The sequence below is a fragment of the Clarias gariepinus genome, chromosome 6, assembly GCF_024256425.1.
Source record: "Clarias gariepinus isolate MV-2021 ecotype Netherlands chromosome 6, CGAR_prim_01v2, whole genome shotgun sequence".
NCBI classification, from domain to species: Eukaryota; Metazoa; Chordata; class Actinopteri; order Siluriformes; family Clariidae; genus Clarias; species Clarias gariepinus.
In genome coordinates this window covers 38,138,273-38,153,575 of record NC_071105.1, presented here as the reverse complement: position 1 = coordinate 38,153,575, position 15,303 = coordinate 38,138,273, and positions in this window count along the sequence as shown.

Here is a 15,303-nt window from a genome sequence, read left to right as displayed (position 1 = left end):
TGTTGTGCTTCACTGAATATCCGCCAGATGGCGTATGGAGGGACTTTATCTAAAAGCCGGACCAGGTACTGTACAACGAAGAACTGTGTATAATTACAGGTACTTAGTCTAAAACAGTATTGTTTCCAGTGCTGAAGCAAACATGAATTTTATTTTGTTTTACAACAGATATTTTATGATGAATGTCTGTATATGTGCTTCATATTATTTTCATAATGATGAAATGAGATGCCCAAATTCGTGCTTTAAAATTCCTAATAAGTTTCTTATATAGTTTTTGTAATGTCTTAACAGGGACAAAACAGTGAAAGACATGGCAATGCCTTTCTTTTAAATGGTGTTGAAATTAATTAAATTTCCTGATAGTAGGCTATCTGATAGTGTTAACTATGCGAATGTCCTGATTCGTGAATATGCCAACATATCTTATTTAAAACGTAAAAATGTGTCGACATCATCAGAAGACATGAATGAACAATATATATGTATTTTCCTAAATTCTTCTGGCTTTTTATAATAATCATCATATTTGCTGTTTGTGTCCAGCATTGAATAATTATTTAATCCATTATTTAACCACGGCTGGAAATAATAGCTGGAATGTGATGTGATTGTGAATTTATGACTGAAATGAAGCTGTTTGTCTTTTGTCAAGTACTTTCACTTTACAAAAGGCAGCGTTTTTATCAAAAGGTTGATAAACGTGTGTTGTACAGTATATACACCGCGACAGCGCTCAGTTACTCACTTCTCACCTTTCATGTAGGTCTGCTCGGACTTATTAATTCGTTTTAAACCCCTCAAAACTGCGTGTATATACAGCTCAAAACCTCCATCAGTTATTAAAGTTAGCATCTATTTGGAAAAAATGCCCCAGTGATTTTGGAGCTTCAGGAAATCTCCCGGCGCTCTGCGCATAACACCGGGCCAACTCATGTCGGAAAGAATTTATAAACGGTTTCTAAACGTGGGCTATTGTTTTTTTACTTATAATATTTGTTAATTTAATTTAAATGAGGTTTGGGCTCAGGACTTTGATTCGGCATCGTGATTCTCCTCTTTAATTTACTCCATAGTTTTAATCAGCGCTCAGCCGCATGCATAAAGTTTTCCAGAGCGCAGAAGTAGACTAATGATTATGAAACGCGTCGAAAAAACAGCAAGTAGACTGACTCTGACCATTTAAAAAAACGTTTGCATTAATTTTCTGATGCGCTCAAGTTCACCAAAAACAATACAGAACATCGCACCTTATTTGCTTTCAACGTTTTTTTGTTCTTGTGAGTGCGCTTAAATAAAAGTTAAGTCTTATAAGGGCATGTAGTCTTATATAGTTTTATTATATAGTTTTTGCACATTAATCTGAGTCCTCATCTGTTACATTTTTTAGGACAATAGTTTTTTAAGCCTGTCAGGACGTGCGCCCAAATCGATATCGCTCCTCGCTCACTAGTTAGGTGGCCTTCACTTCAGATATGCGCTGAAGCGGGGCTGTGGAATTAGCCACTGATGCTGAGCTCTCCTTGCTAATGATCCCGGGCTTGCAATCCGCGCTATAAAATACTCGGGGTTTGTTGGTTTACAGTGGATTTTACTACACTGTGTGAGTGAGGCGCGCGCACAACAATGCGGAAGTGCGGCATGCAAGCGGGGCAAATGGAACGCGCCCCAGGGACTTCAAAGAAGAGCCAGCGCAAGCGGACGGAGGCAGGAGCTGCTGTCCGCTGATGGCCGTTGTACTCGTATTTTATAGCGTGGGGTGCAAACCCTGGATCATTGGCAAGGATAGCTCACCAGCATGTCATGTGGGCATCATAAGATTTGTATTGAAATCTTCTAACTAAAAAGTGGCAGCTGGCACGCCTAAAAATAGACGCAGGTTAATTTTTTTATAGTCTAAATTAAAATCCTCCTCTTTAGTGCCTCCTATTCCTATTAATCCTATTGTTCTTTTAGTGTCACTGCGTGTGCTTACAATGCCAGACAACATTCAAATGCAAATTATTTACTCTCCCCAAGTGTGAATCAGCTGTTCTTACCTATACATTCAGAGGAACTGTAATGCACCTTTCTAAAAACCTCTTGAATCTGAGGATCTTCTGAAGACTTTCAGGCCTATTTTCAAATTTGTGTAAATTTAATCTTCTGGATTTTAGATTCTAAAGTTGACATCGTTACGTTTTTATTATTATTTTTTTTACCGTTATTAAATTGTTTTTTATCTTACAATGCATCAAGATGATACCCCCGAAATGCAAAATGTTCATGATAACTCACAAAAAAAAAGGCCAATTTGTCTTTTCCTCATAAGGTGTTTAGGTGAAATTCCACTTATACAAGTGTGACAAATATGCAAAGAAAAAAATTAGGAAGGGGCAAATACTTTTTCATGGCACTTCACATGTAGTCAGATTGTTTCACTGAGATGAAACTGTGCCAGGTGGAGTTATAGCACTTTCAAAATCACACTAACTTTACACTGATATGAATAACTTTAAATGATAAATGCTTTTTAGCAACCTTGTGACTCAATAATAGACAATGCACAGAATATTTTCTAACAGCCTGTAAATTATATATTTTAGCAGTATTGTCTTGCATCTTTTCAAAAAAATAAAATAAAAAATCACAATACTGCGAAAATGTCTCATTTTGCTGTCAAACTGTTTATAAGCCTCCTGGTTCCCTTTCAAAGGCTACACTCGATGCTGCGTGAAAACGCTATGGGAAACATCTTGTCATGTTGCCGGTTGTGAAGCATGTGTGTATCAAACACGCCAAATTTTGGCTTATATAACCTCGGTCGGGTGACGTCATCTGATGAGACGCACCTGCAGGTTATAAATAGGAGTGAACCGGAAACATTCCTCAGATCTTTTGTCTTCACTGACCTTGTTGTGTTTGCGTGTGTGTTTAAACCAGCAAAATAAGAAAGTGTTTAACTCACCGATATGGTAGAGTTTTAATTGAGATGTCCCTCCGTGTGTATAATCCATATTGGAGGGCGATCTCTACACTTTACTGCTTCGATTAAGTGCATCCGGCAGAGCAGTGAGAGACGGATTTAAAACTCCTTTCTTTCGCATTCTCATCGGATCGGGAAATCCCTCTTCTTGTGAATGGGCAAGGATAAACATCCTCTCTTGCTTTCGCGGAGATGATAATAGCCTCTAAGCACTTAAAAAAAAAAAAAAAAAAAAAACATAGACGGCAGGTTCTGTCGGGTGGCCGGGGGCGGAGCCTCAACGACGCTCTCTCCCCTTTTCTTAGCAATCTCCATATGAGTTAACCCTTTCATGGAGTAAGCTGTATTCATCCCGTGTTTTCCTGCCATCAACTTATTTATTTATTTAAATATAATTGAGGTAGAAACGCGGAGTTATATGATGACACCCAGATAGAAGAGACGCTTCCAGGCTATCTCTCTTCTGGGACATCATCCTTCCTGAAAAGCTATTACTTCCTTTCAAGCTGTGTAGACTTTTTATCTTACCTGGAGGGAAAAGCTTTTCAGGCAGCAGGTCAGGTTGGCGCATTGCACACCATGGCGGTTTTGCACGCCTACCAGGCTGACCTGCTGAGAGACTTGAGTACTGGCGGGGCTCTGCAAGGTAAGGCGTATTGGATTTACGCCGGGCCACAGACTTGTCTCTTCGTGCAACAAAGCAGACGGCTCGTGCTATCGGCCGTTTTATGGCTGCTATGGTTTCCGCGGAGAGGCACTTGTGGTTGAATCTCAGGGGCATTAAGGAAAAGGATCGTGTATTCCTCCTCAATGCCCCATCTCGCCTCCCGGCCTACTTGGCGATGTCGTTAACTCGGTCGCCACTAGGTTCATGAGGCGAAGTTATATAACAAGCCTTCGGGAAATTCCTTCCCCGCCTTGCTCAAGAGTCGGGACTGTCGGCCACCCAGTCTCGACCGGGTCTGACTGTTGCGAGGCATGAAACACACAAGGAGAGTGTTTTTGAGCTGGGCACCCCCTCGCAAGATTGGGGTGCGTCACGCAATCCGCCCCAAAAGAGGTCAGACTGGCATATTGTCTTCACAAAGAAGCCCTGAGGTTCATGTGCCCAGGATCGTGGGGGGTGGCCCCCCAATGGGGAGAGGCACGCAGAATTCCTTTTAAAGAATAAAGTGTTCTCCCTGGCACCCCCAGGAGGTTGGTGTTCTTGCTCCGCCACCACTGGTGTTTCGGGCAACTCCAGTCTCCAATAAAATGTTAGTTTGTCGGGTTTTTCCTGCCGTGTTTTAGGATGCCGAACATCTAACATCGCCCCCCCCCCCCCCCGTTTAACCAAGCCGCTGAGCTTTGCCCCTTTCTGAGAAACTGGCAGCGTGGAAGCTACTGCCAAGTATATCTCCTTGGGCACTAAGCACTGTACAGAGAAACTACAGGATTCAGTTCTCACATCACTCTCCGCGTTTCAATGGCGTGGTCTCCACTTCCATGAAACCGGAAAGTGCAAGAGGCACGGGGGGCTGCGTCCAATTTTTTAGATTTTGCGGGCTTTACCGCTATCTAAAAACAAATCAATGGAAATATTGCCACAACACAGGAGGTTCCTGAGGTTCGCTTTCGGGGGCGAAGCTTACCAGTATCGGGTCCTTCCATTTGGTCTAGCTTTTTCACCCGCACATACACAAAATACATGGATATATTTCTGGCTCTTACGACTCCAGAGCATCCGTATTGAATTACATGACTGGCCGGCCCAGTCTCAGTAGCTAGCGCTTCGACATCAGCATGTCGTTCTAGCTAATCTTTGTTTCCTAGGATTGAGATCCAATGCCATGAAAGCATGCTCTTTCCTGTTTAGAGGACAACATTTTTGGGTGTCACATGGAATTTGAGCGTAAGCGGGCACAGCTGTCTCCCGCTCGTGTCGAATCCATTCTCAACACCATCAAGGAAATCAAGCTAGACCAGAAAGTGACCATCACTTTCAGAGATCTTAGCTCTCATGGCAGCTGTATCCACGGTGACACCTTTGGACCTTCTGCACATGAGAGCATTTCAGTTGTGGCTAAGAACCAGGGGATTTTACTCTAGGGCCAATCCCCAATAAGGGCTACGCGCCAGGTGCTTCGTACCCTTCCTACGTGGTTCAGACCCCGGTTTCTGGGTCCCACTCTAAGTTCGTCTTGTCGTCGCAGATGCTAACGACAGACGCTTCCCTCATGGGCTGGGGTGCAGTCTTAAATGACCGTCCAGCCCAAGGGAGCTGGAGAGGCCATCTTTTTGCGCGGCACTCAATTGCCTCAAAATCATGGCTCTATTTCAGGCCCTAAAGCACTTCCTCCAGCAGTTGAGACTACCATGTCCTAGTGCGGGTGGACAACACTATGGCAGTCTCGTATATTAATCGCCAGGGCGGACTGTGCTCGCGCCGCTAAATAGCTAGCGCACCAGATTCCTGTCCCTCAGGGCGATTTACATTCTTGGAAAATTTCATGTAGCGTAGGTGGACCTCTTTGCCTCGCAAGATCAGCAAATGTCCCCTTTACTACTCTCTGACTCTAAGTCAAGCTGGTCTTCCAGCCAGCGTAATTAAGACTATTCTAAGTGGTGTTACCTCTAAGAGGATCGGACAACTATTGCCCTCTCCTAGCAGGCGCGTGGGCTCATTTCGCCTCTAGGAATCAGGGCTCATTCAACCAGGGGAATCGCCTCATCAATTGCATTAGCAAGAGGTATTCCCTTGCAGCAAGTATGTGACACGGAGGGTTGGTCCTCTCCACACACATTTGCCAACATGCATCCTATTGTTTTTAAGCCTTCTGTCCTCCGCCTTTACAGCTTCGGAGCAGGAGAGACATCACTTACTGTGTCCAGTACGTGCTCTTCAGATTTACATCCACCGCATTAGCCAGTGGCGTAAGTCAGAGCAGCTTTTACATGTTTGAAGCCGCAAGCTGCGTGAGAGATGCTATTGCCCTCTCCTATGAGGCGCGTGGGTTCACTTCGCCTCTAGGAATCAGGGTTCATTCAACCACGGGAATCGCCTCATCAATTGCACTAGCAAGAGGTATTCCTTTGCAGCAAGTCTGTGATGCGGAGAGTTGGTCCTCTCCGCACACATTTGCCAATATGCATCCTATTGTTTTGAAGCCTTCTGTCCTCCGCCTTTACAGCTTTGGAGCAGGAGAGACTTCACTTACTGTGTCCAGTACGTGCTCTTCAGATTTACGTCCACCGCATTAGCCAGTGGCGTAAGTCAGAGCAGTTTTTACATGTTTTGAAGCCGCAAGCTACGTGAGAGATGCTATTGCCCTCTCCTATGAGGCGCGTGGGTTCACTTTGCCTCTAGGAATCAGGGTTCATTCAACCAGGGGAATCGCCTCATGTCCTAGTGCGGGTGGACAACACTATGGCAGTCTCGTATATTAATCGCCAGGGCGGACTGTGCTCGCGCCGCTAAATAGCTAGCGCACCAGATTCCTGTCCCTCAGGGCGATTTACATTCTTGGAAAATTTCATGTAGCGTAGGTGGACCTCTTTGCCTTGCAAGATCAGCAAATGTCCCCTTTACTACTCTCTGACTCTAAGTCAAGCTGGTCTTCCAGCCAGCGTAATTAAGACTATTCTAAGTGGTGTTACCTCTCTAAGAGGATCGGACAACTATTGCCCTCTCCTAGCAGGCGCGTGGGCTCACTTCGCCTCTAGGAATCAGGGCTCATTCAACCAGGGGAATCGCCTCATCAATTGCATTAGCAAGAGGTATTCCCTTGCAGCAAGTCTGTAATGCGGAGGGTTGGTCCTTTCCGCACACATTTGCCAATATGCATCCTATTGTTTGAAGCCTTCTGTCCTCCGCCTTTACAGCTTCGGAGCAGGAGAGACTTCACTTACTGTGCCCAGTACGTGCTCTTCAGATTTATGTCCACCGCATTAGCCAGTGGCGTAAGTCAGAGCAGCTTTTACATGTTTTGAAGCCGCAAGCGGCGTGAGAGATGCTATTGCCCTCTCCTATGAGGCGCGTGGGCTCACTTCGCCTCTAGGAATCAGGGTTCATTCAACCAGGGGAATCGCCTCATCAATTGCACTAGCAAGAGGTATTCCCTTGCAGCAAGACTTCACTTACTTTGTCCAGTACGTGCTCTTTAGATTTACGTCCACCGCATCAGCTAGTGGCGTAAGTCAAAGCAGCTTTTACATGGTCTGGGGCCGCAACGGGGGGTGGCCCCCACTACACTGGGCTTATTGCCCTCTCCTATGAGGCGCGTGGGCTCACTTCGCCTCTAGGAATCAGGGCTCATTCAACCAGGGGGATCACCTCATCTATTGCACTAGCAAGAGGTATTCCCCTGCAGCAAGTGTGTGACACGGAGGGTTGTCCTTTCCGCACACATTTGTTAGATTTTATAATCTGGATGATCATGCCACTCCGGGCTCACAGGTCCTCGAGTCAGCTTCCCAGATATAGTTCTGAGACCTTTTCGGCCTTGTGCGCACACGCCACACAACCTTGGGGTCCAGACACTTGCAGTGCGGCGGCGTTGGTATTCTCGTTCCCATAGCGTTTTCACGCAGCATCGAGTGTAGCCTTTGAAAGGGAACGTCTCGGGTTACTTTGCTGTAACCCTGTTCCCTGAAAAGGCGGGAACGAGATGCTGCGTCCCAATGCCGCACTGCCTACGTGACCGGACGTCCGTTCAGACAAATCAATCTGAGGAATGTTTCCGGTTCACTCCTATTTATAACCTGCAGGTGCGTCTCATCAGATGACGTCACCCGACCGAGGTTATATAAGCCAAAATTTGGCGTGTTTGATACACACATGCTTCACAACCGGCAACATGACAAGATGTTTCCCATAGCGTTTTCACGCAGCATCTCGTTTCCGTCATTTCTTTTAATATACATATATTTGCGTACTGACTGGGCCGGCCCACATTGGCCAGCGGCCCACCTGGGAAAACTCCCGGTGCTCCAGATGGCCAGTCCGCCACTGCGTAAAGGTGAGATAAGGGATTACAGTAACTGTGGGTGCGCTTCACCTCGCGCTGTCATGCGCTGTCGCGGTGTATTTAAAGAATAGACTAAAACAAAATAATGTTTGCTTCAGCATTGGAAACAATATTGTATTAAGTTCATTAAAGATTATACACTTTTGTATTCTTTGTCCACACACGTGGGAATCTTAAAATTTTTAGATATTGATCCTTTCTCGATGCAGCTAATTTTCGGAGCAAATTAATAATAATTTCCATGAATGAAAGGAGGAAGAAGAAAAGGTTAGGCGAAAACGCTTTAGAGGTAAATGCTGTGAAATGCTTCAGATGAACAGATTTTGCCTATAACAGGTCAGGGACAGTGAGGCTGGATCCAGCAGCGCACCACATCCCACATCATAATACACTGGCTCATTGAAGTGGAGATAAATTTTTTAAACTACTTACTAGTATAAAAATATAACACAATACAAAAACATAAAACAAAGTTTCACCGAACATATATTTGGTCATATTTGTAAAACAAAGGAAAGAATAATAAGACAAACAACATATAAAACTACAATATTTTCAGTGTCCAGTAGCACCAGTCTCACAGAGACCCAGGAGGCTTATAAACAGTTTGACAGCAAAATGAGACATTTTTGCAGTATTGTGATTTTTTATTTATTTATGTATTTTAAAGGATACAAGACAATACTGCCAAAATGTATCATTTACATGCTGTTAGAAAATATTCTTTGCATTGTCTCTTATTGGGTCACAAGGATGTTAAAAAGCATTCATCATTCAAAGTTATTCATATCGGTGTGGTTAGTATGATTTTGAAAGTGCTATAACTCCACCTGGCACAGTTTAATCCCAGTGGAACAATCTGACTACATGTGCGGGGCCATAAAAAAAGCATTTGCCCCTTCCTGAATTATTTTTTCTTTGCATATTTGTCACCCTTGTATGGGTGGAATTTTACCTAAACATTTTATGAGGAAAAGACCAATTGGCCTTTTTTTGTGAGTTAACATGAACATTTTGCATTGTCTTTATGGATGTATATGTTGTTTGTCTTAATGTTCTTTTCTTTGTTTCTTTGTTTTTACTAATATGACCCAATATATGTTCAGTGACACTTTAAATGATATGTTTAAATATCATTGATTTCTGTATTGTGTTATATTTTTATACTAGTAACTGGTGTTAAAAATGTATCTCTTCATTAATGAGCCAATGTATTATGGTGTGGGCTGCTGTGGGCCAGGAAGTCCGGGGCCACTTTTTGGTCCCAGTCCGCCTCTGAATAACGAATAGAGAAAGCGCAGTCAAAGCCCGGGGATTCTGCGTTCCGCGGGGGCCAGTCGCGAATAGCTGACGCTCAGTGACAGCCAATGAAATTGAAGCATTTTTGCCGCTTTCCACGTGGTGTGGCGTTGCTTAAATAATAGTATAAAATCATCCAGACTGTGGTTCGAATCCCGCTCTGGGTGAAAATGTAATAAATGCGAATCCTTCGTTTTACACTTTTTGCTTATGATTATCATTAAATTATAGCAACTGTGAGGTGAGTGCTAATGTGTTTCATAGCTTAAGAAAAAAATCTCAATTGCAAACACGCATTTAGTACTGAAGCATAACTTGATAATGTAATAGCAATATCGTGGCAGGGGGATATTTTAGTGCATAACACGGGAACTTTGAGCACTGGCTGGGAATCAAACCAGGGTCTTCCGCATGACAGGCGAATCACCTACCACTGAGCCACCAGTACCCTTATATATTCAGAGCGCATAAAAACAATAAAACAATAATGTTATGGGCGAACATATCATACATCTTTGTACTCTTGCGTTACAATAATAATAATAATAATAATAATAAATTCGGAGAACTACTACTACTACTACTACTACTAATGATAATAATTCTGAATAGAGAAAACGCAGTCAAAAAAGTACCATCATTGAAGGAGAGAAGAAAATGAAGAATAAATACATATCAGTTTGAGCTTGACACGTTTATGAGCTCTGTCGCTTGCTGTCAATGGTCGCCTAAGAGACACAACACATTTTCGGCTTCAGTAGACACACAATACTTTAGCCTGAAACACGACTGCCCCCTACAGGTAATGAAGGGCATTTTCACAGCTTGCCGCGCGCAGCCGTGGCAAGTCATGGGATCCCTTTTCTTAAAACGTGAGTTTTTAAAGGCCAGATCTGTAAGTACCCTGGGTTTCTCATTTATCTACACACCCTTTATGCGAATTAATGCTTTCTTCTGAGAATTCTCCCTCATCTCCTTCAGTTATTTATCAGTTTCTGCTTGATCATTTATACTAACCCTTATGCATTAAAACTGTCTGGGCAAACAATCTTAATGCGGATGGGCATGGATGATGGGTTCTATTTTTGGATCAAGTGTAAGGCATGTTTAAATTGTCTTCCAAAAACTCTAATCATAAAATGTTACACTGAAAACTGTTAAATAACTACTTGGCGTTTTTATACGAGTCTGTCCTCTTTTCCCAAGATGTAATCTTTGTTCTCAATGATCTTTGGGAACATTTTTTATTTATTTTGGGGGAGTGGCCCTCTCGCTCACAATTCTGGACTCTTCTTTCTCAACTTACTTCATTATATTTGGTAATGAGTAACATAGGTTTGACTACACGTCGGTGGTTCTTGAATGATTCCTGGAATCTCACCTTGTGCTTCGGACAAAGAAGTTTTCTATTATCTGCAATTACAGAAGCAAAAAAAACTGTTAGTCAACTGCTGGAATCCTCCTCACACAATGGACAGAGGGACATGGGCTATCTACTTGTTGGACATTATATCAATGGGACTTTGAAAACTGTGAACTTGTGGCATGCTGCTTTTAATGTTGTCAGCTTTTCTCAAGTCATTATCAAAATGTATTTATTTATTATTGCTTATAATGCTACTACTAATACTACTACTACTAATTATTATTATTATTATTTTATTATTATATTTTTTCTTTAAAACTGATTTAGTTATTCTTTTTCTATATTTCATCCCTTATTACAGCGCATATGTTATATTTTTGGAGTCTACCGGAGTTGGATTGGGTGGGTTTGGGTTGGAGGGTGGGGGTCCTCTACATCAAAAAAGCTGTTTCTTTTTTGTTTGTTTGTTTGTTTTGTATTGTTGTTTCTACTTCATCTAGAAAAAGAAAATATGCAATAAACAGATTATCTGAACAGCACTAAAGCAGGAAGTCTGATTTTTATTTGTCACCTTTGACTTTTTATAATGATGCTATTAAAACAAAGTGAAACTTCTGCTGAAAAACCACATTGTTCTACAAGCACTGCTCAAGCTGCAGCACCAGGATGCCACAAACCACTTACCTGATCATTGTTCTAAAGAAAAGTGGAAAATTGAAGCTTTAATTATTTGCTTTTTGATTTCTTTTGCTCTTAGGTCTAAACTGAGATCTCTAAACAGTTTATTCTGACTGTGTGTTGCATACAACAAAATCAAAAGTCCACTTCTTCAATCTATTGTTTTCTAATTTATTGAACAAAAATATATAAACGCAACACTTTTATTTTTGCTCCCATTTTTTATGAGCTGAACTCAAAGATCTGTAACATTTTCTACATACACAAAAGACCCATTACTCCCAATCTAAATCTGTCTAAATCTGTGTTAATAAGCACTTTTCCTTTGCCAAGATAATCCATCCAACCTTACAAACGTTATATGTACAGGTCCTTTTCAAAAAAATTAGCATATTGTGATAAAGTTCATTATTTTCTGTAATGTACTGATAAACATTAGACTTTTATATATTTTAGATTCATTACACACAACTGAAGTAGTTTAAGCCTTTTAATTGTTTTTAATATTGATGATTTTGGCATACAGCTCATGAAAACCCAAAATTCCTATCTCAAAAAATTAGCATATTTCATCCGACCAATAAAAGAAAAGTGTTTTTAATACAAAAAAAGTCAACCTTCAAATAATTATGTTCAGTTATGCACTCAATACTTGGTCGGGAATCCTTTTGCAGAAATGACTGCTTCAATGCGGCGTGGCATGGAGGCAATCAGCCTGTGGCACTGCTGAGGTGTTATGGAGGCCCAGAATGCTTCGATAGCGACCTTAAGCTCATCCAGAGTGTTGGGTCTTGCGTCTCTCAACTTTCTCTTTACAATATCCCACAGATTTTTTGGGGGTTCAGGTCAGGAGAGTTGGCAGGCCAACTGAGCACAGTGATACCATGGTCAGTAAACCATTTACCAGTGGTTTTGGGACTGTGAGCAGGTGCCAGGTCGTGCTGAAAAATCTCCATAAAGCTTTTCAGCAGAGGAAGCATGAAGTGCTCCAAAATCTCCTGATAGCCACAGTAGCTGCATTGACCCTGTTCTTGATAAAAACACAGTGGACCAACACCAGCAGCTGACATGGCACTCCAGACCATCACTGACTGGGGGTACTTGACACTGGACTTCAGGCATTTTGGCATTTCCCTCTCCCCAGTCTTCCTCAAGGCACCTTGATTTCCGAATGACATGACAAAATTTGCTTTCATCCGAAAAAAGTACTTTGGACCACTGAGCAACAGTCCAGTGCTGTTTCTCTGTAGCCCAGGTCAGGCGCTTCTGCCGCTGTTTCTGGTTCAAAAGTGGCTTGACCTGGGGAATGCGGCACCTGTAGCCCATTTTCTGCACACGCTGGTACATGGTGGCTCTGGATGTCTCTACTCCAAAGTCAGTCCACTGCTTCCGCAGGTCCCCCAAGGTCTGGAATCGGTCCTTCTCCACAATCCTCCTCAGGGTCCGGTCACCTCTTCTGGTTGTGCAGCATTTTCTGCCACACTTTTTCCTTCCCACAGACTTCCCACTGAGGTGCCTTGATACAGCACTCTGGGAACAGCCTATTCATTCAGAAATTTCTTTCTGTGTCTTACCCTCTTGCTTGAGGGTGTCAATGATGGCCTTCTGGACAGCAGTCAGGTCGGCAGTCTTACCCATGATTGCGGTTTTGAGTAATGAACCAGGCTGGGAGTTTTTAAAAGCCTCAGGAATCTTTTGCAGGTGTTTGGAGTTAATTAGTTGATTCAGCCTTTTTATGATATGCAAATTTTTTGAGATAGGAATTTTGGGTTTTCATGAGCTGTATGCCAAAATCATCAATATTAAAATATCTAAAAGGCTTGAACTACTTCAGTTGTGTGTAATGAATCTAAAATATATGAAAGTCTAATGTTTATCAGTACATTACAGAAAATAATGAACTTTATCACAATATGCAATTTTTTTTTAAAAGGACCTGTACAATATATGGAAAACAGTGAAACCTAAACACAAACAGAAAGGACGAATAAAGGAATGTACGGAACATTAACACCTTTACCATGTTCCAATGAATAAAGAGTTACTGCATTATGTTTCAAGACATCTTTTATTTACATTTTTCTCCTAAATATATTGTTAGGGGGTACGGGGTGGAGATCCGCACTAAGAGATGTTTTACTGATGATAAGAGCCCTGACATAGGGCTTTAGAGGGGGGTCAGTGAAAAAGGAGTTGTGAGTGTTATGACAGACACAGACAGTAATTTCTGTTTGGAGATAGTGTGGGATTATTTATTAAGAAACTTAAAAGGAAACCAAAAGAAAACTGAAATCACAAAATAAACAGAGCTCCACCGTCTACGCGAGAACGGACAGGATTCTGAAAACTGAAACATAAAACTAAAGATGCTCTTGGGGCTTATGACCTTACCAAGGATTTATAGGAAGAGAGAGAGTAGAGTTTGTGCTTTTTGCAGTTTAACCCGAGAGCGCGCGCTAAACTGATGCGTCTCTCTCTCTCTCTCTATCTCTCTCTCTCTCGCCCGTGTCTTAGACAGACAGAGGCTTGGGCTTTGCCTGTGTCTTCTTTAGCACGCTTTGTCTTTGTGTGATTATTCACCAGTAAAAGGTATAAGGGCCAAAGTGTTGCTGTATCACGACCCGGCCCGTTTTGAACAGTTTATGCACGGCTCTGCCCTTTGCGCGAGACGCGTCGTTACAAACATATTCACAAATACTTTAACAACATACACTTATCACGAATTGTATTTTAGATAAACGTCACATATAAGACGCGCGCACAAACACATACTTACTGTATATAAGATATTTACATACAAACATACTGTATACACATAAAAACATAATATATTTAGTAAATTTGTGAATTACACTTAAAGTAATTACGAAGTCTGATTTAATTGGTACCATTAAACGTTTTATTTCTATTTATCCTATTTACCTTAAGGCCTCCCGCACCGATCAGTGCATAGGGCAACGAGTGTTCTCCATTGTGTTCGGTCGGCAGCCGCAGCTTCGGCTTCGTCCCATGTGAGGTCAACAACTCTCAGGTTGTTTACAAAGGTTCGCCGCCAGTTCGTCCTTGGCCGCACTTGTTTGCGTTTGCCCCGGGTTGGCTACCAGTGCATCGCCATTTTGGGTAGCCGGTGGTTAGGTTGACGTAGGACATGAACGGCAAAGCGAAATCTGCGTTCATTGACAGTTGCCGAGAGTGGTCGAGTGTTGGCTTGATGATAAACCTCTTCGTTTGTAATATGGTCCAGATAACTGATCCTCAGTATGCGTCATAGGCACCGCTGATGGAAAAGCTAGCTGATGGTCTAGCTTCCGGGCAACAGCCGCCGTCATCTTCCACGTCTCACTCGCATTTGTCGCCGTGGGCATTACGATGGAGTCAAGGAGACGGAGTTTGACTTGCATAGAAAGCGATGGGGAGTTCCAGATGGGGCGAAGGCACTAAAACGCGGCAGATGCTTTGCCGATGCGACATGTAACGTCGCGCACCGTGTCCCCGCCCGAGCTGATTACACTACCAAGGTATGTGAATTCCATCACTTCTTCCACGCAATGGGCATTGAGGATGATTGGGACCCGCACATGTGCGTAGCCAACTTGCGTAATCTTGGTCTTCTGGTCGCTTATTTTAAGCCCGGCGATGGCCAGCTGTTGTTCCAGGATCGCGGTGAGGTTATTGAGGGCGTTTTGGGTCGGACCAAGTTGAACGATGTCATCAGCGAAATCGAGATCGGCCAGAAGCTGCAATGCAGGAACAGCTACTTTGGAAGCCTGCCTGCTGCTCGCGGAGGCGCTCATCCACTGCTCGTCGCAGGCGATTTAAAAGGACAATGGAAAGTACCTTGACGGGCACTGACAGCAGGGTGATACCTCGCCAGTTGTCGCATTTGGAAAGATTGCCTTTCTTCGGTAAGGTGATGATAACGCCTCGTTTCAAGCCTCGTTTCAACCGCAGACCAGCATGTATTAAAAAGGTTCGTCAGAGCGTTGACA